Source organism: Lissotriton vulgaris, chromosome 2_1 (assembly GCF_964263255.1).
Source record: "Lissotriton vulgaris chromosome 2_1, aLisVul1.2, whole genome shotgun sequence".
NCBI classification, from domain to species: Eukaryota; Metazoa; Chordata; class Amphibia; order Caudata; family Salamandridae; genus Lissotriton; species Lissotriton vulgaris.
In genome coordinates this window covers 770,818,512-770,843,569 of record NC_141687.1, presented here as the reverse complement: position 1 = coordinate 770,843,569, position 25,058 = coordinate 770,818,512, and the positions used below count along the sequence as shown (strand labels likewise).

At 47.4% G+C, this 25,058-nt stretch overlaps 1 protein-coding gene across 3 annotated transcripts in view; it reads right to left on the bottom strand.

Annotated features, from left to right (window-relative positions):
* ERICH2 (glutamate rich 2) overlaps positions 1–25,058 on the bottom strand; it is a 406,715-nt gene that overhangs the window by 36,935 nt on the left and 344,722 nt on the right. The gene's annotated exons all lie outside the window — the stretch shown is intronic.

Here is a 25,058-nt window from a genome sequence, read left to right as displayed (position 1 = left end):
CCTCATGCTCCCGAATCGCCATCGCCAAGGGCTCAATGCTGAGCGCGAACAGCAAGGGAGAGAGGGGGCACCCTTGTCTGGTGCCTCGCGAGTGCTGGAAGAAGGCCGATAGGTGGCCGTTCACCGCCACCCTCGAGCGTGGGCTACAGAAGTTTGCCCTCACCATGGTGATGAATCTGTCGGAGAAACCGAACGCCTGCAACGTGTGGAATAGGAAGCTCCAGTCCACGCGATCGAAGGCCTTCTCCGCATCCAGGCCCACCAACACCGCCGGAATGCGGAACCTGTCCGCCTTCTCAATGAGATGAATCACCCGACGCGTATTGTCGTGCGTCTGGCGGCCTTTGATGAAGCCGGACTGATCCGGATGAACAATCGCCGGTAGCAGGTCCTGGAGGCGGCTCGCTAGTATCGCCGAGTACAGCTTCGCGTCAATATTAAGTAAGGCTATGGGACGGAATGAGGTACAGTGCTCCGGATCTTTCCCCGGTTTCGGCAGGACCGTAATCACCGCCTCCGCTAGGGTCCCGGTATTCACTCCGGACGTAGCCATGTCATTAAAGAGGCGACCAGGAAGTCGCACACCTCAGTCGCGTAGGTCTGATAGAAGACTGCAGTGTACCCGTCCGGGCCGGGGGCTTTATGCAATTTCAAGTTTTTAATGGCGGAGAGAACTTCCTCTCTCGAGATCGGAGCTTCTAACAGGTCGTTCCACGCACTAGAGACCTGCGGGAGCGGCAAGCGTTGCAGGAACTCCCGCTGCGCTGCAGCATCCAGCTCCTCGCCCGTATACAAAGCGGCATAGAAGCGGCCAAATATGTCCGCCTTCACCCCGTCCCGATGGTGGAGCACTCCTGCGGGGTCTCTGATCCCCCCTATGTATTCTCGTTCCCGCTTGTCCCGCAGTTGCCGGGCTAAGTGTCTGCCAATCTTATTACCACTGGAGTATGAGTGCCGCCCCAGCCGCAGGAGGGTGAGTTCGGCCCTGTTTGCATAGTGTGCCTTCAGTTTGCCCCTAACCGCTGTCAGTGGACGCAGGGTGACCCTCGAGGGGTTGATCTTATGAGCCCTCTCGAGCTCGAGCACCTCGGCTTCCAGCGCATCCCGCTCCTTCCTACGCAGAGTGTTAAGTTGTGAATTGAGGCCCAAGCACGTCCCTCTGATCGTTGCCTTGAAGGCGTCCCACGTATTCGTCAGAGAAGTGTCCGACGGGGGATTGCAAATGAAAAAATCACGGATGGCCAGGCGCAAGGCTCGGTTGGAAACTTTGTCTCTAACCACCGACGCCGGGAAGTACCACTTTCGGCTCGCGGTGTCGGGCGGCGACCAACGGAGAGTGAGCACCAAGAGGCTGTGGTCCGACACCGAGATCGGAAGAATGGCGGCATCTAGAATGTTCCCTCTGAGGGATTGACTAAGGAAGATGTGATCCAAGCGAGAGTAGGAGTGGTGCACATGTGAAAAGAATGTGTAGTCTTTCATGGCGGGGTGAAAAAAGCGCCATCCATCTACTAGACCCAACTCCCCCACCCCTTCCTGCGTGGAATCAGAAAAGACCCCTGTGTCCGCTCTGCGGCGCCCCGAGCTGTCCAAATCCCTGTCCCACACCAAATTGAAATCGCCCAACATGAACAAGAGCCCCTCCGCGAAGTCCCCCACCTTCACCAGCAATTCTTGTATATACTTGTTCTGACCGGCATTGGGCAGATATACCACCACAAACGTACACAACCTACCCTGAATGTGCCCCTTAACCATCAGCCAGCGACCCTCCCTGTCGTTGCGGACCTCCACAGGTTGAAAATGCAACGTAGCCCTGAACATAAGTGCCACCCCTCGGTGTTTCGTGACAGCAGAGGACCTGTAGATAATGGGGTACGCCCTATGGCGGAGCCTCAACTCATCCTTCCGTGCCAAGTGTGTTTCTTGCAGTCCAACTACATCAAGGTGATGGTCCATCACATACTTCAGAACCCTCTGCCGCTTCTGAGGCGAATTCATGCCCTTAACATTCCACGTCCCTACACTAAGCGGCATAGCAGATACAAACCCCAGAACCCGCTCTCAGCATGCCAAGTGTCATCCGCCCCGCCTCCAGCCCCGCCCCCAGGCAGTAGACAACCAGTTGCTTCCAGAACATTTGCGGCACGACATCACCAACAGTAAAGTGCGCACTCAACAGCAGGCACACAACAAACATCCCCTTTGGCCCACCGTCACGGGTCCCCCCCCACTGTCCCCAACAACCCCCATCCCAATCCCACCCCAAAAGATATGCAAACCAAACAAAGTGCAAAGTCAAAAACAAGAGTGCAGAAATAATACTCATCAAGACCAGTAGGCCGAAGTCCGTAGGAAGCCTCCCACTCAAGAAGCAGGCCGGGGGAACAAAGACACTATTCCCCATGGCCATAGTCGAGGGCGTCTCCTCCAAGAGTACTTTCAGCCCCCTCAACCAGATGGCCCGGGCCCCTCCGGCGCCGATCCGTCATTTCCCGGGGGTCACGCCGCCCCAGAGCTATGCTGTGTGTCGGCCAACGTGACTGATGCCACCGAAGCGACTGCTGCACCCCGTTCTTGCAGGCTGGCAGAGAGATCCGGCCGTTGTCTGATGGGTGAACCCCCCACCCTTTGCCATGAAGACGAGCGACGTCGCCTTCGAGACGGGGAAGCCGTCGCGGCCTGCGAAGGCGGTACATCCTCCAGGCCCAGAAATTCTTTCGCTGCCTGAAGCGTGCGGATTTGAGCGAGGCGATTCTGCCACCTGAAAATGATCCTGAAAGGGTGCCCCCAGGAGTAGGCGATGCCCCTCTCTTTCAGGAAAGCCGTCACCGGCCGAAACTCCAGCCGCTTTTGCAAGGTAGACGCCGCCAGATCTTGGTATAGCTGAGGCCCATGCCCCCGGAACTGTAGCGACTCAATGGCCCTGGCCTTGCGTAGTATCCGTTCCTTAAGCTGGAAATCGTGTACGCACACTAGGATGTCGGGGGGGGCCCCCCCGCGCCGTGGCAGGCCTACCCTGTGTACTCTGTCCATCCGAATCTCCTTCGTGTCTTCCTCGTCCAGCACCTGGAGGAACAGCTCCTGGACATACCCCCGCAGGTCCCCAGCCTCACCGTCCCACGGCACCGCCCGTATTCGGATGTTATTCCTACGGGAGCGTTTTTCTAAGTCCTCCGTATGCAATTGTAGGTCCAGATTTTGCTCGGTGAGGCGAATGATGTCTTGCTGTAGCAGGTGAACGTCGGTGGCTACGCTCAGATCTCGGTCTTCCAGGGTCGCCACCCTCTCTCCTATGCCGTCCACGTCTCTCCGCACCTCCCTCAAGTCGGAGGCTAGCTGCGCCCTGAGTTCGGAGATGTCTTCCTTGATGGAGGCAAACAGCTCGGTCATAAAGGCTTTCGTCGCCGGGGCCTCATCGTCCGATTGTTTCGACGACCCACTCGCTCCAGGGGAAGCCGGTTGCTGTGAAGATTTCGGAGCATTGTCTTTCCCTTGACCTCGTTTGCGCGGCACAGTAGACATGGCGGCTCACAGCGCTCCGACCCGGCGCCACGTGGCGCAGGATAGTGGCGGGCTCCTCAGGCAGTCCAAACGCACACCACGGCGCGCTCAGTAGCTTCCAGCTGTGCCCAGCCCCACGTGCACAGCTACTCGATTCGTGGGCCCCACCGGAGCCCATGCAGGGCAAAGCCCAAGCGTCGACGCCTGCTTTCCAACGCCCTCCGGGCCTTCGTGCGACACAAGATGCGCCGGTATCCGCTGGCCAGTTCCGCGCCCTTACTCCACAGTAGACTCGGCGGCCCCCAGAGCTCAGGCTCCGTGCCTCGTGGCCAAGTTCAATGGTGGGCTCCGCCGTTCAGTTCAAACGCTCCCCATTACTTGCTCTGTAGTCGCCGGCTGTGTCCAGTCCCACACGTGCGGTAGCGGGTGGCGCTGACCGCGGATGCCTCCGACTTCCGTGCGCCTCAGTCAGTGCTGGAAACCGGTGCAGCAATACCCCAAGGGCAGGGGGGGTCGATCTGGGTCTGTCGCCAGGCCCACCTGTCGCCGGAATGCAGCTACTCTCCGCTTTCCGTCTGCTCCGACTTCCTCAGGGCAGCTCCAGGGCCCCGCCCACCAACCACGCCGGGCCTCGATGTCAGGAGAGCCCGGGGTCTCACAGGCCGTGGGGCGCTTTCGATCTCAGGGGCGAACTCGGGGTCACACCGCCTCGGCGACCACACCAAGGCCAACCGCTCCGTCAGGCGGACTTCCCCGCCGCTTTTGGGGCGGGTGAACTCCCACAGAGTCGTGCTATTAGAAGCTTTGTAGGATCAGCGCCGGAGCGGCACGAAAAGGCGTCCTACTCCGCCGCCATCTTGGCCACGCCCCGGTCAGCATGTTTTTAATGCGGTGTTGAATGTTGGCAAAGGCTGACATAACAGTAGTGGGCTCCTCGTGTTCCTCCAAACAAACATTAACATCAGCGGCGCAATCAGAGATCAGCTTTTTTAGAAACACACTGGGTACAATCTTATCCCATTTTACCACGTAGCCATTGGTTTTAGACAAATCGATCTTGTATGGGTACGTGGAAGGGATATCCTTGTTGTCATGACACCCTTTTACATTTACGCCAATTATCAAGGGATAGTGGTCGCTAAGTGCATCTTTTCCGACTTCTCACGAGGTTAAAAACCCTGGGTTGACATGAGTTATCAATATAAAGTCAATGGTCGAGTTACAACCTCTGCCAAAGAAGGTTGGCTCGAAAGGCTCAGGCAATGGACAAATCTGATTTGCAAAAGAGAAATCGAAATTAAAAACGATACCATTTAACAACGACCCCATCTTTGTGTGAGAGAAATGGGTTGGGTCATCCGCCCCAAAGTCTGCCAGGCCACACAGGGGTGAATCAGAATGTAAACAAATAGTGCAATTAAAATCCCCAACCCATATTATTTTTGCCCCCTTAAAGAGGTCAGCAGTGCGAGTCAACTGACACAACATATTAGACATGGCAGACTCCATTTCACTATTGGACATGTTGTTGTAAAAGTTCACCAGTACAATTTTCTCATTCTGACCCCAGTTAAAAGATAGGATTTGAAAGTTGGCGCTTGAGAAAAATTTGTGAATCTTGACCTCTGCCGTTGTTGAAACATAGACACAAAGCCCACACTTCTTATGACCCTGTGCTGACGGCTTAGCCGGGGAGTGAAAGGTTTGATACCCAAGCAAGTGTAGTTCTTCAGAACACCATGTTTCTTGAAAGCACAGGATATCATGCTTATGTATGGTGTCTAACCAGGCTTTGTTGGTGACTTTGCTGGCTAACCCCGCCACATTCCATGATAGAAGAGAATTGGAATGGGGTACACTGCTGGTAACCACATGTAAGCTACCTATGCTCGCTACAGATTTTTGCATTCGCCGAGATGGTGTGTTTGAGGTGGCGCGAGGAGTCATAGAGATAGAAATAGGGGAATTATGGGGGATTGATTGGGGCGGATAAGAGACGGAACTAGGCACCGAGAGATCGCCTAAGGAATTCATCCCCTCCCACGTGTTGACCTGATGCACCTTTGATGGACTTACTGGAAGATTGTGGGTAGAGATACACTGACTGTTCTGGTGTCCCTCAGGCATCTTTTCTGTGTTAATAGTCTCATGATGTCATTCATTCCCATCCAATCCGGAGAGAGGATGGAATAAATTGGTCAGCGGTATATTCCAGGAGTCCTTAGGGTTGTAGGATTGTGGATTGTCCCAATAAGGAATAGGGTTTTGATAATTTTGCGGTGGGAAAGGTAGCTGACGAGGTGGAAAACAAAGATCACTGGTAGTGTCATAAGAATTCTGGCCCCTTGACATCGGTATGGGATCTAGTCTGAGGGGAGCATAGGGTCTGTGCTTCGGTAGGAAATGAGTGGGCATTGGTTGAGGAAAAGGAGGGTTATATCCCATCTGACATCTTTGAGCTGGGAACAAGGGTGTTGTGGGACCATGGGGGCCTTTTGAGTGCCATTTATTCATAGGATGGAAAGTTCTGTTCCATGCTGGAAATTTATTAGGTGGTGGTGGCCTCAACAAAGCTTCAGGGTAGAAGTAACTTAGGTTATGGGTTGCAATCCCCCCCTCGCCATTCCCAGGATACCAATCACTGATGTATGTGACCAGTCTGTGATCTTTAAAGTTGACTATGATCACATCACCTTCAATGTCCTTAGGTCTAGTGCCTACCCAGTTACATCGCCTGGCCGAAACGATGTCACCATTTAGGTGTGGAGGGAGTGGTCTGTTTTTCCTCAGCCAGTAGATAACCTTATTTTTTAAATTAGCCTGATGTTCTGGGGTACCATCTGGCGGGGGCGGGACACCTGTAAGTACAATAACATAGTTTATGAACTCTGGCGGTAGGTCAGCAATATTCCTTGGTCTTCTTTTTTGAATTATGAGATATATTAACTGGAGGGTTTGTATTAATAGGGCGACTATTTTGAGACCCTGTGTTAAGGCGAGGCATGTCTTTACTTGTGATGTTGTTAGATGAGACAGTTTTGTTGTTAGTTTTGTCGTTGGATTTACTATTCTGCACGGGTTTGGGGATCCCAGCTATAGATGTTGAATTAGCTTTAGGGGTACCACTCACAGGCTTGGGGTGTTTAAGTTCTTTAGTAGACTGGGTTGTGTCACTAAGAGCATTTGGTTTAAGGCAAGGTTTACCCTTCTGCTCTTGAAGGATTTTCTCAACATTCTCCCCATATCTTCTGATCCTTTCAGTGAGGGGGAGGATCAGGGCCTTTATGAGACAATCAATATCATTTAGTAACCCTGCATAACTAGGAACAGAAATAGATTTGGAAGTCATGTCTTTCGTGGTATCTGCTATCCCTTCCTTTTGGGGAGTGGTGTGCGGGGTGTGTGTAGAATTTATGGAATGAACAATTCTCTTTTTGGAAACAATTTTCCTTCTTCTCTTCCTCGGTGGGGAGCCGGAGGAACCCTTAGGACGCTTGATGGAGACCTTAGGAGATGATCTTAAAGGATTTCCATCTGGGATACCAAAAGGGTATTGATCAGACCCAATTGGGGTAAATACAGGAGAAGGTATATTTTTATCGTAAAGAAGGGCTGGTTCAATTAGAGGAGTACTTAAATCTATAGTCTGAGTGACTGGTAACTGGGAAGGAATAGAGTCGGAAATAAATATAGTGTCCTTCTGGTCAGGGGATTTCGTCTGAAAAATGAGGGGGATGTCTTCTGTAAGAGAAGGGGTGTTAGCGTGTTCTTTAGGTGTAGTTAAATCTATTAGCGGTCCTATAACTGCGTCCTGGGGCTGTAGGGGTCTTTGCTTTAACTTCTCGATAGAGAGACGTCGCCCTGCTCGTTTCTCTGCGAGTGTAAGCTCCCTGTCGACTTCGTTCTTAATTTTTGCGAAGAATTTATCCAGCGGGCCTAAAATGGGAGACCCTAACGTTCCTGGAGCAGGGGTTGCCTCGAAGGTAGACATCTCGATGGACAAGACGAACAGGAGGCAGGGGTGTCAGTGACCTTTTATAGGGTAAAGCTAGTGGCAGACACTACAGTAAAGAAGGCGAAGCTATGTTAAAGATAAGCATAACACAATAAGAGCTGCAATATCTCAAAGGTCTAGATTGGTGAAAAACAGAGACAAAGAGAGACGGCCACAGACGGTCCCGCCCTTGTCCCGGGCTTCTCCCGGCGCCCTCCCGCACGCTCCCGCGCAGAGGGATCTACGTCACCTTTAAGTAGTTCACTGCTATGGAGACTAGCGGGTGGGCGGGGCCGGCAGGGAGAGCAGCCCAGCTGGTCACAAGGGCGCGCAGAGACTCCTGGTCCTTGGAGTCCCTGCTGGTGCTCGCAGCCCTGCCGGTTGCCGAGACAGTGCCCCTGGTGGTCAGTCGCGATGGGTTGCAATCGCCGGGGTCCGTGGGCGATGCGGGGCCCGCGCAGCGGGTCCGGCGAGGTCCAGAAGTCCAAGTGTCACGGAGGCGCTGAGTTCACAAACAGCGCGGTGGGGGAGGAAACAGTAGTATACAAAGAGAAGAATGGGTGGCACTCCTTATGTACTACAGTAGCATCCATTCATCATTGCAAAACTGTACTGTAAGATTCAGGTATTTTAATGGACCAACAGCGCTATAACCGCATACAAAAAATAGTCATGCAGCTAGGATATTTCAAAGAAAACAAATCTGTAAAGGGAACATCATGCATTACAACTTGTTTTAAAGGACTCAGTAAAGGTAAAGCGGACAGCTAGACCGAAATAGAGACTTCAACAGTGCAATAGTCGGAACACCCTGTGAATGTCTCTGAGTAAGTAGATATGTATAAACGTTGGAAGCTGGTCATTCTGCATGTTAGGCAATGTAGCAAATATAGTGTACTACTTAACTGACATGGTCATCTTCATGTCTGGCCAAGTAGATGGTCTCTGATGGCATGTCTCTATTTCCAAATATCGTCAGCAGAGGCTTACCACAGAAAAACTCTTGAGATTATTGCTAAATTGGAGATCTCCTCTAAGTGTTTTTATTTCATTGAGAGGGGGCCTTGGGGACCTAAGGGAGTTGCCCTGTGAATAGCAGTCGTCTTATGTTCATTTACAATCGAAATGTATCTGTCACTTCTGCATAGTCAACCATGCATGGACATGACTGTGCATTTTTTTAAACACACATTTGAAAGAGGACTGATGGTTTGAACTAGTGAACCTCAATACTCTCAGGGGCAATACCCACAACATAAAAGCCTCCACAACTGAAATCCCATGCTCAATTAATGCTTGTTACAGTAGTCACCTAGCACTGGCAAATTCGTTTCAGAAGTTATCACAATGCATGTAAAGCTGTTACATGTTTTTGATGAGTTTGCTGGCATTAAGCATTCCAAGGTATTTTTTTTAATTTGGATACGTTTGCAATCCAGAGTCAATAACTCTTCACATTATTTAAATTAAGGTGTTTGTTCTTTACCTATTGATATTTCAGTTACTATGGATTGCTTACAATGGTAATAGTTTGCTTGGCAATGATTAGTATTTAAAAGAGTTTAATCTAATTAGGTGTTTTTATACATTTTGTAAAAATACAGAATTAAGTGATAGCTGTTATTTCTGCAACTTCGCTGGAGCACATGTATATTCTCGACTAAAATTTGGTAAAGATGATATGTTGTTCAAAAGTGTCAGGGTCCTATTGAAATAAATGACACATGACCAAGTGCAGCCATTCATATTTCTGTCTACCTAACTATGTATACTGACTCAGCACACTAAAAGCAAATGTACTAATCTATATTATCAATCATGAGAGCACCAGTTAAAGTTATCACAAAAATGTGGGTCTACTTAGCTCTGATTATACTACTGAATTCAATGGTACAATAGTAAAATGTTTAAAAATGGGACTAATGTAATGTTTTTTTAGAATGTTTTAATATATAGTACTAGATTCCTCTAGTTGAGCTGCAAACAAGGATATTTGTGTTAGGGTTAGGAGGTTAGTCATTGCTGACAAAAATACCTTTGTATTTTATATCTCGCATGGACTTCAGCAGGGCCTCTGGTCAAGGGGTTTCCAGCCTTTTCAGTAACAAGAGCTACTTATGTTCAATGAACAACGTCTCGAGCTACTAATATTTTTAGAGTTGTAATGCTGACCATGTCAAACAAGACTGTCTTAGTGGCCAGACGTTGCAAGATTACCAGCAGTGATCATATCAGTGCATCAAGCACTTTTGCCAGCATTAATTTAAAAAAGATGCTTTGTTAATGTGGAATGTCTCTAAATGGGTAATATAAAACAGTCATCACTACATTGCCAATGGAACCAGGTTAATAATAATGGTAATACGTCTCTCCAACGCTGCATGATTTATCACTCAAATTTTGTTTTTAAATAATTCCGAAATTCAATCATGTTTCTGCACACAGAAGCTTGTGAGTTTTGAAAATACACATATTTTATTTGTGCCTCAAATTCACACCTTTCGATTTTGGCATACATAGATTAATTCAACCATGCATCTAATTTAGAAGTCTGGGCTGAGCATAGGAGAGGTACTAACTAGCAGGTAGCTGGAGAGCTGACAGTGGCTCACAAACTACTTGTTGGAGAAGCGTGCTATGGTCTATAATACGTTTACAATAGAAATCACATTAGTGCAATATGCAAGCCCCGCTAGACCTCACATAGCATTTAGAACAAAATTGAATTCCAGTGATGTGCACTTATTTAGAAATGTCAGAAAGTGAGCTATTGATTTGGAAAGGGATTACCCTTACCAACTTAATAGGCAAAGCCTGGTTATGTCTCAACAGGTTCTCCAAGAAACATTGCTTAACCTCAGAAAGCTGTGGCACACGCTACAGGCAAGTCCCGGAGAAATGCAAGTTAAGCTCACGAAGTACCCACAATTTCAAGAAAACAAAAAAATGAAATTTCCAAATCAATATAACGAAACATTAATTAACTAAAAGACACTGATCATAATATGTGGAGTCAGAAATAAGAATTATTCAAGTGTCATGGCAAAAGAGATATAGAAAAAGTAAAGTCCTAATGCAAACTATCAGTTCCTGGTTGACCGGGACATAGCCACAATTTCTGCCTTTCGCGATGGAGTGAAGTTTGGCTACACCAAGCAGGTTACACTTGCCAAACTTTTTAACTTGGTACTTAGTCTAAGCTTTCAGATCAAAGATTTCCATCTGGGCACGGCCCAATTCTTAAATCAGATACAATTCCATCTGGCTCGAGCTGAAGATGTTCCTTTTAGCACAAAAAGCTCAAATCGGGACCAAATTGGATTTCATATTTACTGAGGTCAGGTCACAACCGGCACAGATTTGCTATCTAGCCTCAGTCTAGAGTTTATCCTTAAGAATGTGGGCCCATTGTTGGCGTCAGCGTGCATCTTCCCCTTCTTTGAGGTAGTTACAGTTCTTTTGAGGCTGCTTCTAGCCCTTGAGGTCAGTTTAGATTGTGTATCTTGAGGTAGCTTGTGTCGTCATCCGATTTTTCTTCAGTCATTATTTGGGTCAGGTGATGGGCCTCTTTTGGCCGTGCCGTGCGTTGCCGTGTCCATCTGCTGCGTCGGTGGTCCTTTCAGGTACTGGTGCAAGTCCTGTGGGTCTGAAGAAGTGAGATTTGCCCCTGCCAGTTATTTTGAATTTGGCAGGAGTGACAAAGGTGAATTGGATACCTCTACTCTTGAGCATTTGGCGTTGGGCGAGAAAGCCTTTCCTGGTGTCTACTGTAGTCTTTGAGTAGTCTTGTGTTAATATGATTTTATGGCCTTTCCCGCTGATTTGATGATTCTTTCTGGCATAGTTGAAAATGACCTCCGTATGCTGTGCTCTCAGGGGCCTGCATATAATAGGCCTGGTGTATTGCGCTGTCGGGTGTCTTGAGCTGGTACTCTGAAGGCCTTATCTAGCTCGAATTGGCGGTCGAACTTTAGGTTTGTGATCTTCGGGATAAGATCCTCCAGGAAGTTGGTACATGAAGTCGCTCCCTCCTCTACCCCTTCCGGTAATCCTAGTATCCCAATGTTCCCCCTGCGGGTCTTGTCTTCCAACTCCGCCGTTAATCTTTGTAGGGAGTCCGTTTTGGTGCTAAGGTCTTGTACCTCTTTTTTAGTACGCAGGGTTGTATCCTCAGTATCGCTGATGCGTTGTTCCGCGGATGCGAGTCTGTTATTCACTGTGTTTAGATCTGCCCTTAATTCCAGCTGTATGGATTCGGTGGTGAGTTTCGTGGACTTCGCTAAGTCGTGTACTTCCGCAATTTTCTTCAGGATAGTGTCTAGTGTGTTGTTTATGTCCGGCTTTTGTTTGATTAGGGAGTCCGATATCAGTGGTTCCCCCTTACTTTTCTTCTGTAGTTGTGCTTGTAGCCTGACTTCTCTGTCTGCCATTTTCCTTTGTCTTAGCGCTGTACAGGGGTTTAGTGGGGTCGTTGCCTTTGCTGTGTGGGTTGGCTGGGAAGGGTTCCGCTTGTTAAGCGTTGAGACTTCGTGGTTTTGCTCCCTTTAAGTCTGTTTTGTGGTATTGTCGTTGCTTGCAGGCAAAGCGGACGTCTACTATTGAGCGCTGCGCCTCCCCCTAATTTTTCTGAGACTTGGGGCCTGTTATCGTTCTGATGGCGCGACACAGCCGTCGATCACTAATCTCCGCGCCTTGGGCTGTTTCTTAGAGCTTCTGGGTGCCAGGTTTGACGGTGGCATTCCCTCTCGCGTTTATCCTAGCTAGGCACGTCGTGCCGTGCTGTATGGTGGTGCTGGTTGGCAGGTCTTTGCTGTCTTATGCAGTCTATATGCCCCGTTTCTCAGTTGGCCTGCACCCCCCTCAATACTGTCACTGTGGCTTGGTACGCCGGTGTCGCTGGGTTTGCCTGAAGGTGTGTCCTGGGTCTATGATCATGGCGGCGGCTGGTTTTTTGCAGTGGACTGCGCGTCTTGGGCTCTCTGTCAGCTCTCAGTGCCCTGTGCTGTGTCCGTGCGCACTCAAAAGGGCCGCCGCGTTATTAAGTGCTCGCGCTGGTTGTCGTTGGCTACGGGGGAGCTCTGCGCTGTTTAAAGCGAGTTAGGTTAAGTTTTCAATTTTACCCCTTTTTTCCCAAAAAATTGTGTGCCTGGGTGCGGCTGATGTCCGTTGCTGGCGAGGTGGTGCTCAGTGTTTGGCGCTCGGCGCTTGCCACTGGGTCTTCCCCGTACTGCAGTCTGTGTTTAGGTGAGGCTTTTGCGAGTGGGCGCCATCTTGTTTTGACCGCTGGATTGGGGTTCAAAGCAGTGTGGAGGCGATTGGCAGTGTTCTTCAGTGACTGCGTGTATTGACTTGCCGGCCTGGTCAGCGTTAGCGTGTACTACGCTCTTCAGGTAGATGTTAGGGTTACGCTTCGGCGGTTGTGTGATGGTCTCGGTTCTGCTGTTGTGATTTTGTTGACCTCGCCAGTGTGTGAGTCCGGCTGTTCCTACCGCGGCTGGGGGGGTGGAGGGGGCGTGGGGGAGTCGTCGCCGTTGCAGCCAGGGGTAGCTTGGTTTTCCTGCCCCGGTCGCGCTCCCTATTGCCCCGCCTCCTCTCCGTATGCACTGATCGTGGCCACGGCACCGGGGTGCCGACTTAGGTGGTGTTGTGGAGGTGCGAGGGGTAAGCTGCCGCTCCCTTACGTGTCAGTGCCTTTCACCCTTGGTGCCGGCATTCGTGGTAATGCGGTATGGCACTTTCTTACTTGGTGATGGTGTTCTCTTCTGTCGCCGATCGCCATCTTAGGTTTGTTGACTCCCTCCACCTCTTCCCTGTTATTGTGTACGGCTCGTCTCCTGGGTCGTCTCGGGCTCTCTGGGTTGTCGCTTTCCGTAGCCGCCCAGTTCCGATCACTGCAGATGTGTTTCTTGCTTCTTAAGGCTTAGTTCATCGTTGTTAAAATCCAGTCGCTAGCTCCATTTTGGCACAACGGCTCGATCAGGCAGCCATTAGCCTCTGCCGTCCCACCCAAAGAATAACAGCCCAGCAAAACAACCTAACGCCATGAGGTCCAGTAAAGGAGAAGGGAGTGACTTCAAATTTACGATCCAAACCTCAATGGGACAAACCGCGAACGCACAGAGTATCCTTTACAGTATGCTAACATAGACTCTGCTTATATCCGTGGCTGCCAATCTCTACACATGAGGCGGGTAGACACCCTGATGTGTAAATGTCTCAATGCAATAGTCAAAGCTTAAAGTAACAGACTGGAAACAGCTACTGCAATCGCCCACAGCAGACTTAGCTCCGGGAGGCGCAATGGCGATCCTGTTGTCGCACCTTCCCACCTTCCACAGGCTAAATGTTGGGGAGGGGGAGGGAGGGGGGGAGCAGGGGGGCAATAGGGGAAGGGACGGGGGAGGGGAGGGGAACGGTAGGAACTTTTTCTAAACTTATCTGGATATCTTCTTTGCTTTTCTTATTCAAGCTCAAGTATTCCATGAGTCAGACGGCGGAACAGGGCTATAACCCCTTGTTGGTCAGGCACAGAAAACAGCCAACCCACCCCGCAGACAATGGCTAACAGCAGCTCCATAGCGCTCACAACAGACCTTAAAATAACCTCATTAAACGTTAAGGGACTGAACCACCCCATAAAACGCAGGACAATAATAGAGTACCTAGCAAAATCCAGAAGTTACATAATCCTGGTGCAGGAAACTAAGCTCGATGTAGAAAGCTACAAACTAGTTAGGGCGAAGTGGATATCAGATTCAGTGTGCTCCCCTGCGACCAAAAAGAGAGGAGGCATCATGACGCTCATCTCCAAGAACTCCAAACTCTCGATAGTCTCACATACACACGACAAAGAAGGTAGGCTACTACTGACCACACTCACAAGAGGGAGCGACCAACTTCATGTGGCAAATTTGTATGGTCCCAACTCAGACAACCTCCCATACTGGAAAGAAGTAACAGGAACCTTAGCCAAAGTACCACAAAACGATCTACTCATAGTGGCAGGAGACATCAACATGCCATTAGACCTACTTTTAGACAGACATTCCCTATGCCAATATCACCCCAACAACTCCCATGCCGCACTCCGTAACATGTGCACGGAATTCAATCTCAAAGACGCATGGAGACTTCTGCACCCTACCATGAGGGACTACACCATCTATTCAAACCCACACAAATCACACACAAGAATAGACTACATCCTAATCACAGGGGCTCACACTCACATGACAGAAGAAGCCTCAATGGAACCGAGACTAGATCACTCAGTAATTACCCTGAAACTGACTGGCACTCACAATGAGGTAATGCCCACAAGGTGGAGATTCAGAAGCACCACTACCGCAGACCCGGGCCACAGGAAAGAAATTACAGACGTCCTAGCAGATTACATGTCCAACAACGATAACGGTGAGGTTAGCGTACACACATTGTGGTACACCCTAAAAGCCACAATCAGGGGGAAACTAAAAGACATATCAGCCAGACTACACAAGAAGGGGAACCTAAAGCTAACAGAACTCGAGGAAGAAATAAAAAAACTAGAGCTCGAGTTCCTAAAGGACAAGCGAGATGACACAATTCTGCATAAGTTAATGACCCGGAAATACGAGTACAACAAAATAATCAGTGAAAGGGCTGGCCTATGGTTTAACAGATGTAAAGCCCTAAACCTGTGCGAAGCAAACAAGGCAGGGAAACTCCTGGCATCATACCTGAAATATGAAAACAACCAGAGGGCAATCACGTCGATCACTGACGCAGACAACAAAACACACACCCAGCACAAGGAAATCCTCAGAATCTTCAGACAATTATACGCAGACCTATATAAGAATGACAAGAAATTAGACATAGGAGGGTACCAAAAATATCTAGCGAGAGTAGGCCTACCGAGTCTTGACAGCGAGGACAGCAACAGTCTGGGATCAGACATCAATGATGCAGAGATTGAAATGGCAGTCAGGTTCCTAAAAAAGAACAAAGCGCCCGGCCCAGACGGGTACACTGCAGATTTTTACAAATCCTTCCTCACACAACTAGCCTCACTCATGAAAAGAGTCTATAACCACAATGCAGTCACCGGGAGAACACCAGCATTCATGGCAGGAGCAACCATAACAGTAATACCTAAAGAAAACAAAGACCACCAGTTACCAAAGAACTATAGGCCAATCTCCCTAATTAACGTAGATTGCAAAATCTATGCAAAGATCCTGGTGGCTAGACTGAACAAGATACTGCCCAAACTCATAAGCAACACACAGGTGGGCTTCATGAAAGGCAGAATGGCCAGTGACAACACACACCTCCTTTGCCATGTCCTAGAACAAGCTTCAAAGAGTCCGCTACAAGCGGAACCATCGCACTAGATGTGGAGAAGGCCTTTGACAAAGTCGCATGGCCCTTCCTAGAGCAATGCATGCAAAATGCTAACCTAGGAGAAGGATACATTAAAATGACTATGGCCCTGTACCACTTGCCAACTGCGTGCATCACAATAAACGGGTCCCTGTCAGAACCGTTCACCCTCCAACAAGGTACTAGACAGAGGTGCCCACTGTCGCCCGCACTCTTCCTCTTAGCCCAGAACTCTTAATCCAAGATATAAATTTAAATGAGGAAATAAAGGGGGTGTGCATCGGGCAGACTACGGTAAAAGTAGCAGCGTACGCAGATGATATACTAATAATGACACAGCAACCAGGGACTTTGATACAGGCACTCATGTCCACAATCAGCAAATACGCTGAACTGTCAGGGTATACGCTCAACAACGATAAGTCAGTATGCAGACCACTGAACATTCACTCCACTAAGGAGGTACTGGGAACGTCAGGAATCAAGTGGCAGACAGGCCACATCAAATACCTGGGTATCTACTTCAGCACAGACCTGATCTCCACCCTAAGACACAATCAGCAGCTCATGCTAGACAAAATTAAGAAGGATTTAGAGGCATGGTCCCCCAAATTCATGACCTGGTGGATGAGAATAGAAACAATAAAAATGATGATCACCCCCCTAGTTAACTACCTCGCAAGCATGCTCCCAATATTCCTCTCAGATGAATTTCATCAAAAACTAGATAATATGTGCACCAAATTTCTCTGGCGGGGCAAAAAGTCTAGGATAAGCATGACAAAACTGAGAAGACCCAAAAACTAAGGAGGAGTAAACATAGCGGACTTCAGAACCTTCAAACTCGCATTCCTAGCCAAACAGGGCACACACTGGATAGAGCAGTCGCCAGATTACGCACGAGTGTGGCTACAGTTAGAAAAGGCGATTCTAAACAATCTGAACCCACTTGCCCTTCTCACGGCCAACACGCCCCCCCCCGCGAGCAACACAATACTGAAAAACACAAAGATTGCACTTCTAAAGCTAGACAAAAAGATGGAGGTCAGCATCAAAGGGTCAAAAGCCGAGTCCCTCTGGGCAAATAGTGCCATAAAATACAAAGGTAAAAAGCTCTACTTTGAAAACTGGATAGAAAAGTGTATCACACACCCATACCAGCTCCGCTGACTTTCGCTAGCCTAAAAAACTTACACCAGCCCGAAGACTCAGACCTCTACAGATTCCTAAAGATCAAACCAGCCATCACAAAATCCAAAATAACAAACACAAAACCATCAATGTACCAATTTGTTTCTAACATAAACAAATTTGGTCACCAAGCTTCACACATATATAAAACCCTCAGCACACAAAAAACGAAGCTCAACAACAAAACTGAAAAATACTGGAACGACCGCATACACCCACCACTGGACGACTGGGAGTGGAACACTCTGTGGTCATCAGCCACATGGACTAAGATTACCCCAGCCCTCGCGCAGACCAAACTTTGGCTTCTGCATAAAACATTCTGGACTCCAGACCGCCTATACAAACTAGGGCTCAGAGACAATCCCACTTGCTGGAACTGCAACGCAGCCATAGAGCAATGCATGCAAAATGCTAACCTAGGAGAAGGATACATTAAAATTACTATGGCCCTGTACCACTCGCCAACTGCGTGCATCACAATAAACGGGTCCCTGTCAGAACCGTTCACCCTCCAACAAGGTACTCGACAGAGGTGCCCACTGTCGCCCGCACTCTTCCTCTTAGCCCAGAACTCCTAATCCAAGATATAAATTTAAATGAGGAAATAAAGGGGGTGTGCATCGGGCAGACTACGGTAAAAGTAGCAGCGTACCCAGATGATATACTAATAATGACACAGCAACCAGGGACTTTGATACAGGCACTCATGTCCACAATCAGCAAATACGCTGAACTGTCAGGGTGTACGCTCAACAACGATAAGTCAGTATGCAAACCATTGAACATCCACTCCACTAAGGAGGTACTGGGAACGTCAGGAATCAAGTGGCAGACAGGCCAAATCAAATACCTGGGTATCTACTTCAGCACAGACCTGATCTCCACCCTAAGACACAATCAGCAGCTCATAATAGACAAAATTAAGAAGGATTTAGAGTCATGGTCCCCCAAATTCATGACCTGGTGGAGGAGAATAGAAACAATAAAAATGATGATCACCCCCCTAGTTAACTACCTCGCAAGCATGCTCCCAATATTCCTCTCAGATGAATTTCATCAAAAACTAGATAATATGTGCACCAAATTTCTCTGGCGGGGCAAAAAGTCTAGGATAAGCATGACAAAACTGAGAAGACTCAAAAACCAAGGAGGAGTAAACATAGCGGACTTTAGAACCTTCCAACTCGCATTCCTAGCCAAACAGGGCACACACTGGATAGAGCAGTCGCCAGATTAGGCACGAGTGTGGCTACAGTTAGAAAAGGCGATTCTAAACAATCTGAACCCACTTGCCTTTCTCACGGCCAACACCGTCCCCCCCCACCCCACCCCCGCGAGCAACACAATACTGAAAAACACAAAGATTGCACTTCTAAAGCTAGACAAAAAGATGGAGGTCAGCATCAAAGGGTCCAAAGCTGAGTCCCTCTGGGCAAATAGTGCCATCAAATACAAAGGTAAAAAGCTCTACTTTGAAAACTGGATAGAAAAGGGTATCACACACCCATACCAGCTACGCTGACTTTCGCTAGCCTACAAAACGTACACCAGCTCGAAGACTCAGACCTCTACAGATTCCAAAAGATCAAACCAGCCATCACAAAATCCAAAATAACAAACACAAAACCATCAATATACCAATTTGTTTCTAACATAAACAAATTAGGTCACCAAGCTTCACACATATATAAAACCCTCAGCACACAAAAAACGAAGCTCAACAACAAAACCGAAAAATACTGGAACGACCGCATACACCCACCACTGGACGACTGGGAGTGGAACACTCTGTGGTCATCAGCCACACGGACTAAGATTACCCCAGCCCTCGCGCAGACCAAACTTTGGCTTCTGCATAAAACATTCTGGACTCCAGACCGCCTATACAAACTAGGGCTCAGAGACAATCCTACTTGCTGGAACTGCAACGCAGCCATAGGCGACCTCGACCACCTGATCTTTCTGTGCCCGACACTCAATGGGTTTTGGGGGAGGGTCACCTCGGCCTTTATTAGAACGGAACTCCCCACAGAGGGAGAAAGGGAGCTCCTTGATCTCCTCCTAATTGCTGCAGCCAGGTTAGTACTAGCGAACTGGAAAGACACTACTAAAGCATCTTACAGCGGTTGGCTAAACTGGATCACCTACCTAAGAGGAGCCGACTCCCTAGCGACAAGATAATCACCCTGGAAAAATACCTCCATGAACCTATGGGAATCACTGGGCAGGTGCTTGGACACCTTTGACCCACCCTAAAAACCTGAACTCTTGAATTGAACTAAATGTTTTAGACTCTGACACTGAGCTCACTGAACCTGTTAGATCTACGATGTAATCTCTCTCTCTTTACTTATTCACTTTTTCCTCTTTTCCTACTCTACTCCCAACCTACCACTACTGTATAACCAGCGAAAGGGGGCCATCCAAAGTATTTACTATGTACCACTTACCTTCTACCACACAGGACGGTGTCCCATACGAAGCTATCCCAGTGTACTGTATGTATGTATGTGTATCAAACTCAATTCACACTGCAAGTTCCTTGATCCTCAAGGGTAGTATGAAAACACGAACGCCAGCTTGCATCAAAGAAAGCCTTCCCTTGGTCACGTGACCAAGGGAAGGCTTTCCCGAAACGCATCGAGTTGATACTTTGTTGCCGATGGATTTTGTCAAATAAAAAAACTACTTTGATGCAAGCTGGCGTTCGTGCTTTCATACTACCCTTGTGGATCAAGGAACTTGCAGTGTGAATTGAGTTTGATATAAGGATTCGCCATCCAGCACGAACCGCTGTCGTCTAGCGGAGGGGTCATGGCGCCGTTCGGCGTTCGCTGAACTTGTTTGATTTATGTATGTGTATATATACCATAAATAAAAATAAAAAATAAATAAAAATAAAAAATTGGGCCCAATTTAGAGTTTGGTTGACAGGGTACTCTGCCACAAATGCGATGCAGTATACTGCCCATCAAACCCTTGGTACTGACGTTCTATTATGAATCAGATAGACTGTCAGGTTTCTGAAGGTGATGCCCCCAATGGCTCCACCATCAGAAACCTATACTAATGGCCTGACTGTGTAAGGGCCATTGGTGTAAGTACATTAGACCATCCGCCCTATTTATCGCAGACAGACTAATCTTTTTCCTATTTGGGACCTGCAGGGAAAACCTGGTGGTTCCAAACAGAAAAAAATAATGACCTTTATACCCTAGAAGAAAACCCCAGGGTATAAGGGCATTTGTATTTTGTTTTTCAGAACTCCTATTTTATGAGTTTATTTAAAAAAAAAAAAAAAGTTTAGTGGGAAGCCACTGAAAACATGGAGACTGATCACCAAACTTTCAATTCTTTTGTTGAAGTTGCTGATGTGTTGGCTCCTGTGAAGACAAAGATCACAGCGGGTTCTTAATATTCACCAGTGGGTAAGCTGTATCCAGACAGGCCTCCAGGAGGGCAGACACCTTTACCACAATGTCCTGCTAACCAGTCTTCATTGCAGCAAAAAGCTCAGAGCAGGATGAACCTTGTTTTTTAGACCAACAAGGGTACGCCTTTCCTGAGGAAGGCTCAGCACTTTGTCCTTGTTCAACTGTATATGAATATTGGACCCACATTCTGAAGCATACACATGTTTAAGGAAAGCTTGAAAGGAAATATGTTATATATTTCCACTCCCTCAAAGAAAGAAATGGAGCACTACTGCCATCCTGACTTAGGTTATTACAATTTAGAGAGATTGGTATTCTTTATTAATCGGTATGTGGAAAAGTAATTATGTACACTCCAAACATTAATTTCACAACTAAGTATTTGCAGTTAAAGGGTGAAGTTAAATGTGAGTTATGCCAGGTAATTTTACCAATAGATTTCCAGATCAAGATGTTTTACAATTAACATGTAAATTCACAAGCTTTAATCAGATGAGATATGTCTAGTGTAACTAACTGGGAACTACTATTATAACTCTACCAATTGTCGGTGATTTTGGCCCGCAAAATTAACAGGTAAACAAGTCTAGAATTTCTGTACCTAACTCCCCATCTATGTACCTACCTTGTAAATGCATCTTCAAGGTAAGTAGCTGTGGAGTTAGATCCCTAAATGCGTTTACTTTTCAATAATTTCTCCCTCGATTTTCCTGTATCCCAATATTTTTGTGTTGATATACAGTAGTACAATTGTACACAAACCTTTTAATGTAATTACTTACAAATGTGGGCAATTCATTAAGATATGATTCATTTTTATTATCTCCATAATGATTTTAAAGGTAAGTAAACAAAACAAAAAGAGGAAACAATCACAACAAGCATTTACAATGCAACGGTTTCGCCTTTGCCAAAGTTAGAGCTATTGGCATTGTATCCCGAGCTACTATAAGTGATGTGATAGTCGATCAAAGACTGTCAGCAGTAAATACATCAGTGCATTAGGCAGGGTTGCCAGCAGTAAAGTAAATAAACACTATAAATTTGCATTGCATCTACATTGCTTATGCATAACAGCCATAGCAGCAGTCACCATGCACCAAGGTAACAATATGAGTGATACATCTCTCCAACTTAAATAACAGCTATACATTTATTTTGAAGATGTAAATGCTTTTTCTCCAAACATCACCCTGTCAGTTCTGAAAACACACACATTTTCGTCTCAAATATATGCATTTAAATTTTGACAAACTAATAATATTTCGACCAAGCAAAGGCTTTCATGTTTAGTAGGCTGCACATAAGAGAACTACTCATTGGTAGGCGGCGAGCTACTGGTAGCTCACAAGCCACTTGTTGGAGACGCCAGGTTTAAGTAGAAGGGAAAGCACTGTTGTGGAACTTGGCTGGTTCAATGGACTGTGGGAAATAGGGTGGCCGCTGTCAGTCCCGGTCTGAGGCTAGATTTACAGTACAAAGAAAGGGGAAGTGAAAGGCCAGGCCATGGCTATTCTGAAAACGTTGCACCAGGGGTTACACGCCCTCTGTATCACGATCACCCGTCCCCTCACTCTCTCTACACTCCTCCTAATCTCTTCAGTTTCTATCGCGATCTCGCATCTTCTCACCCCCCTCTCTAAGTCTTTTCCCCGTCGCTCTCTCTTCCCCTCTATTCACTCTCCCTTCTCTTCCTCGCCGCCCCTCTCTCTCCGGCGTTATTCTATTTCTATCCTGCAAGCCTCTCTTCTTGTTCCGCGGTATCCATCGGGGATTCACCTGTTATCGAGCGAAGCTGGCCTGTTCAAACCTTTTGGATTCCAGCGTACCTCAGCAGCCCAGTGACTACTGACCAGCGGTACCAGTGGGGTCTACAGTATGAGCACAGGAGCACTTGCAACTCTACAGTTCGATTTCACACGCGCAGGAGCGCGCTGTCACTACTACATATTGTCGAGTGTAGGAGCGCTTACATTCCTGCATTCATTTCACACCTGCAGGAGCGCGTTGTCCTTTGGTGCCAATTGAGTGAGCACAGGAGCGCTCCCCTTCACACATTTTATTTCTCACGCGCAGGAGCGTATTATCATATCTACCTATTGTGCAAGCGCAGGAGCCCTTGCATTCCTGCATTTGTTTTCACAAGCGCAGGAGAGGATTGTCATTTGTTGCCGTTTGGGTGAGTACAGGCGTGTTCACATTTACACATTTGATTTCCCAGCGCAGGAGCGCTTGCACATTCCATAAACCCATTTCAACCCTGGGGGAGCCTGAAGTGCCAGCACAGGAGCGCTTCCATGTATACCTTTCTACTCACACGCGCACAAGCACATTGTCTTTATTGTAGGAGTGACTCCAGAGGCTGTTCTCTTCACTGCTCATTTCCTACTTGCACAGGAGCGCTTATCCTTTCTTTATACACAACCTCCAATGGCTGTGCTTCCTGCCTTTCCCTACTTTTTGTTTTCTGGTTCCTTTTCCCCTGAACACCAAACCTCAAGTTTCCTTCTTAGTGGATTACTAACTGAGACACCAGAGAACAACCCTGAGTTTGATGTCAACCATTTCTGCAGGTTGCTGTTCCCAGATGGGTTCCCATATAGCCACGTAACATATATAACCAGGCCTACCTACAAGAGAACAGACACTACAACGTTTAGGATTTCCTCTCCCGACCCCAACCTACAACCTGGTCGGTGCCATTGCCATCACTGGAGGACGGCAAGGGACGGCGGAGGTTGTTCATTTCGCATCTGTGGGACTGCTCCCTGAGCATAAGGTAAGGCTCGCAGAGCCCCTTCCAGGTCCCTGCGCTGTTAGCTATGCACTCAAAAAAAAACGGGGAGGCAACAGCATACATTAAAGATGCATACAATCATAACACAAAATCACGCTAAAAAAATGACACAATCAAGAAATATACAATAAATATACTATCTTCAAACCATTAGTACTGCTCTGCCCGTAAATGTTAACTCGTTATTAACACATCCTAGTGTCACAGGAGTGTTGAAGGGAGGTTCCGTGAAAACTGGACTGTAATCTCTAGGCGAGAGGTAAACACTGAGAAAATGAATATTTTAGTGGTGTGGCCGCCACACTTTATCACTCTGATCAGCTGATTTGCAATTCATCAGAAACGATTCTCAACTACGTCAATTGAAGATTTAAGGAATCGGGTCAAGGTTACACAACAGGCAGCAGCTTGCTCTTGATTGCTCCCTGAGCTGCCGTTACTATTCCTCTAATAACCTCAACCGGTTTGTAAAACCCCTTAACTTTCCTTCAGATCTGGGCACAATGTAGTAATCTAGAAAGTGTGGTAAGCTAGGTGCGATTTAGACAGGTTGGGGAAACAAGCCCGTTCCTCAAGTATCCGGTTCTTGAGGAGGTATGCACCACATTGTTGAGCCATTAAACATGGAGAACAGATTGCAAGTGACTGATAGGTGAAAAGGGATAAACTGGCATTTTGTTTTCAGTAATTATGTTAAAGAAAAATACAAACTTTAACAGTCGCCCTGAACAAATTATAGATAAATTATTATTGAAGCTAAAAGTGAAATTATAGAGGTTGGGATTTTCCACATCTGATATCAGGATTGATACCTAGTGATTTATGTAGTATTGTTGAAATCTTCTACAGCATTCGAGTCTGATAATATTCATTCGTATTTCGTAAACCTGTACTTACTTTTTAACCTGTCTTGAGCCATTCTATTCAAGACCAATGGCATTTTAGAAGTTTCATTGTTGTTTGAAACTGTTAACACATCCGTGTTTACCTTCCACATTTATAGAGAATTTTTTTATATATATTCAATTAAATCCTAAACTAAAACATCAAGGGACATAAGGAGCACGGTGGCTTTAAAACATTCAGAACTGAACATTAAAAGTAATTTTGCACTCGAAAACACGACAAAGAAGATTTAAGGTCTCGATCCCCAAACCGAGGTTGGGAAGCAAACAAGTCCAAACTAAACGCCCAACTGGGGGTGGGGTTATAGCAGAAATAGCCGTGGGCCGGGACTCCCGTGCCATCCTTTGCTCTGGGGGAGGAGCCCACCTTCACAACAAACACACAACCCCACGTCTGCATGTAACCAAAGTAATATTCAAAAGTGGAAAGACCCGAACGGAGCTTACTAAGGCGTGTCCATAACACGTGGAAAAAACGCCCCCATCCGTATAACTATAGTGAATTCCGGTTCTCTGAATAATTGTCGAGTGCCAGAGTGCACTGACAAGAGGGTTAGCTTATTCTCAAATTCACGAACACGCAAAAGGAAAGGGCTCGTGTCTTGAAAACTAAGAAATGCAGCTCCCAACCAGAGCCCTTCTGGTGATACCATCTCTCCTGACCCCAGCACCAGGCACACACTGGCGCTAGGGCTTTACGCCGAGCTACACAAGTTACATGTAGAAACAGAGCAGGAATAACAACGCCGGCATGTGCCACCTCATGCCAGCATTCACATGCACTCAAGAGGCTCACAGGTCGCAGGGGTCCACGTCTTCCATCCAGTTATGGCGGCTCATCGTGGCTGCTGGGCTGGCCTTGAGCA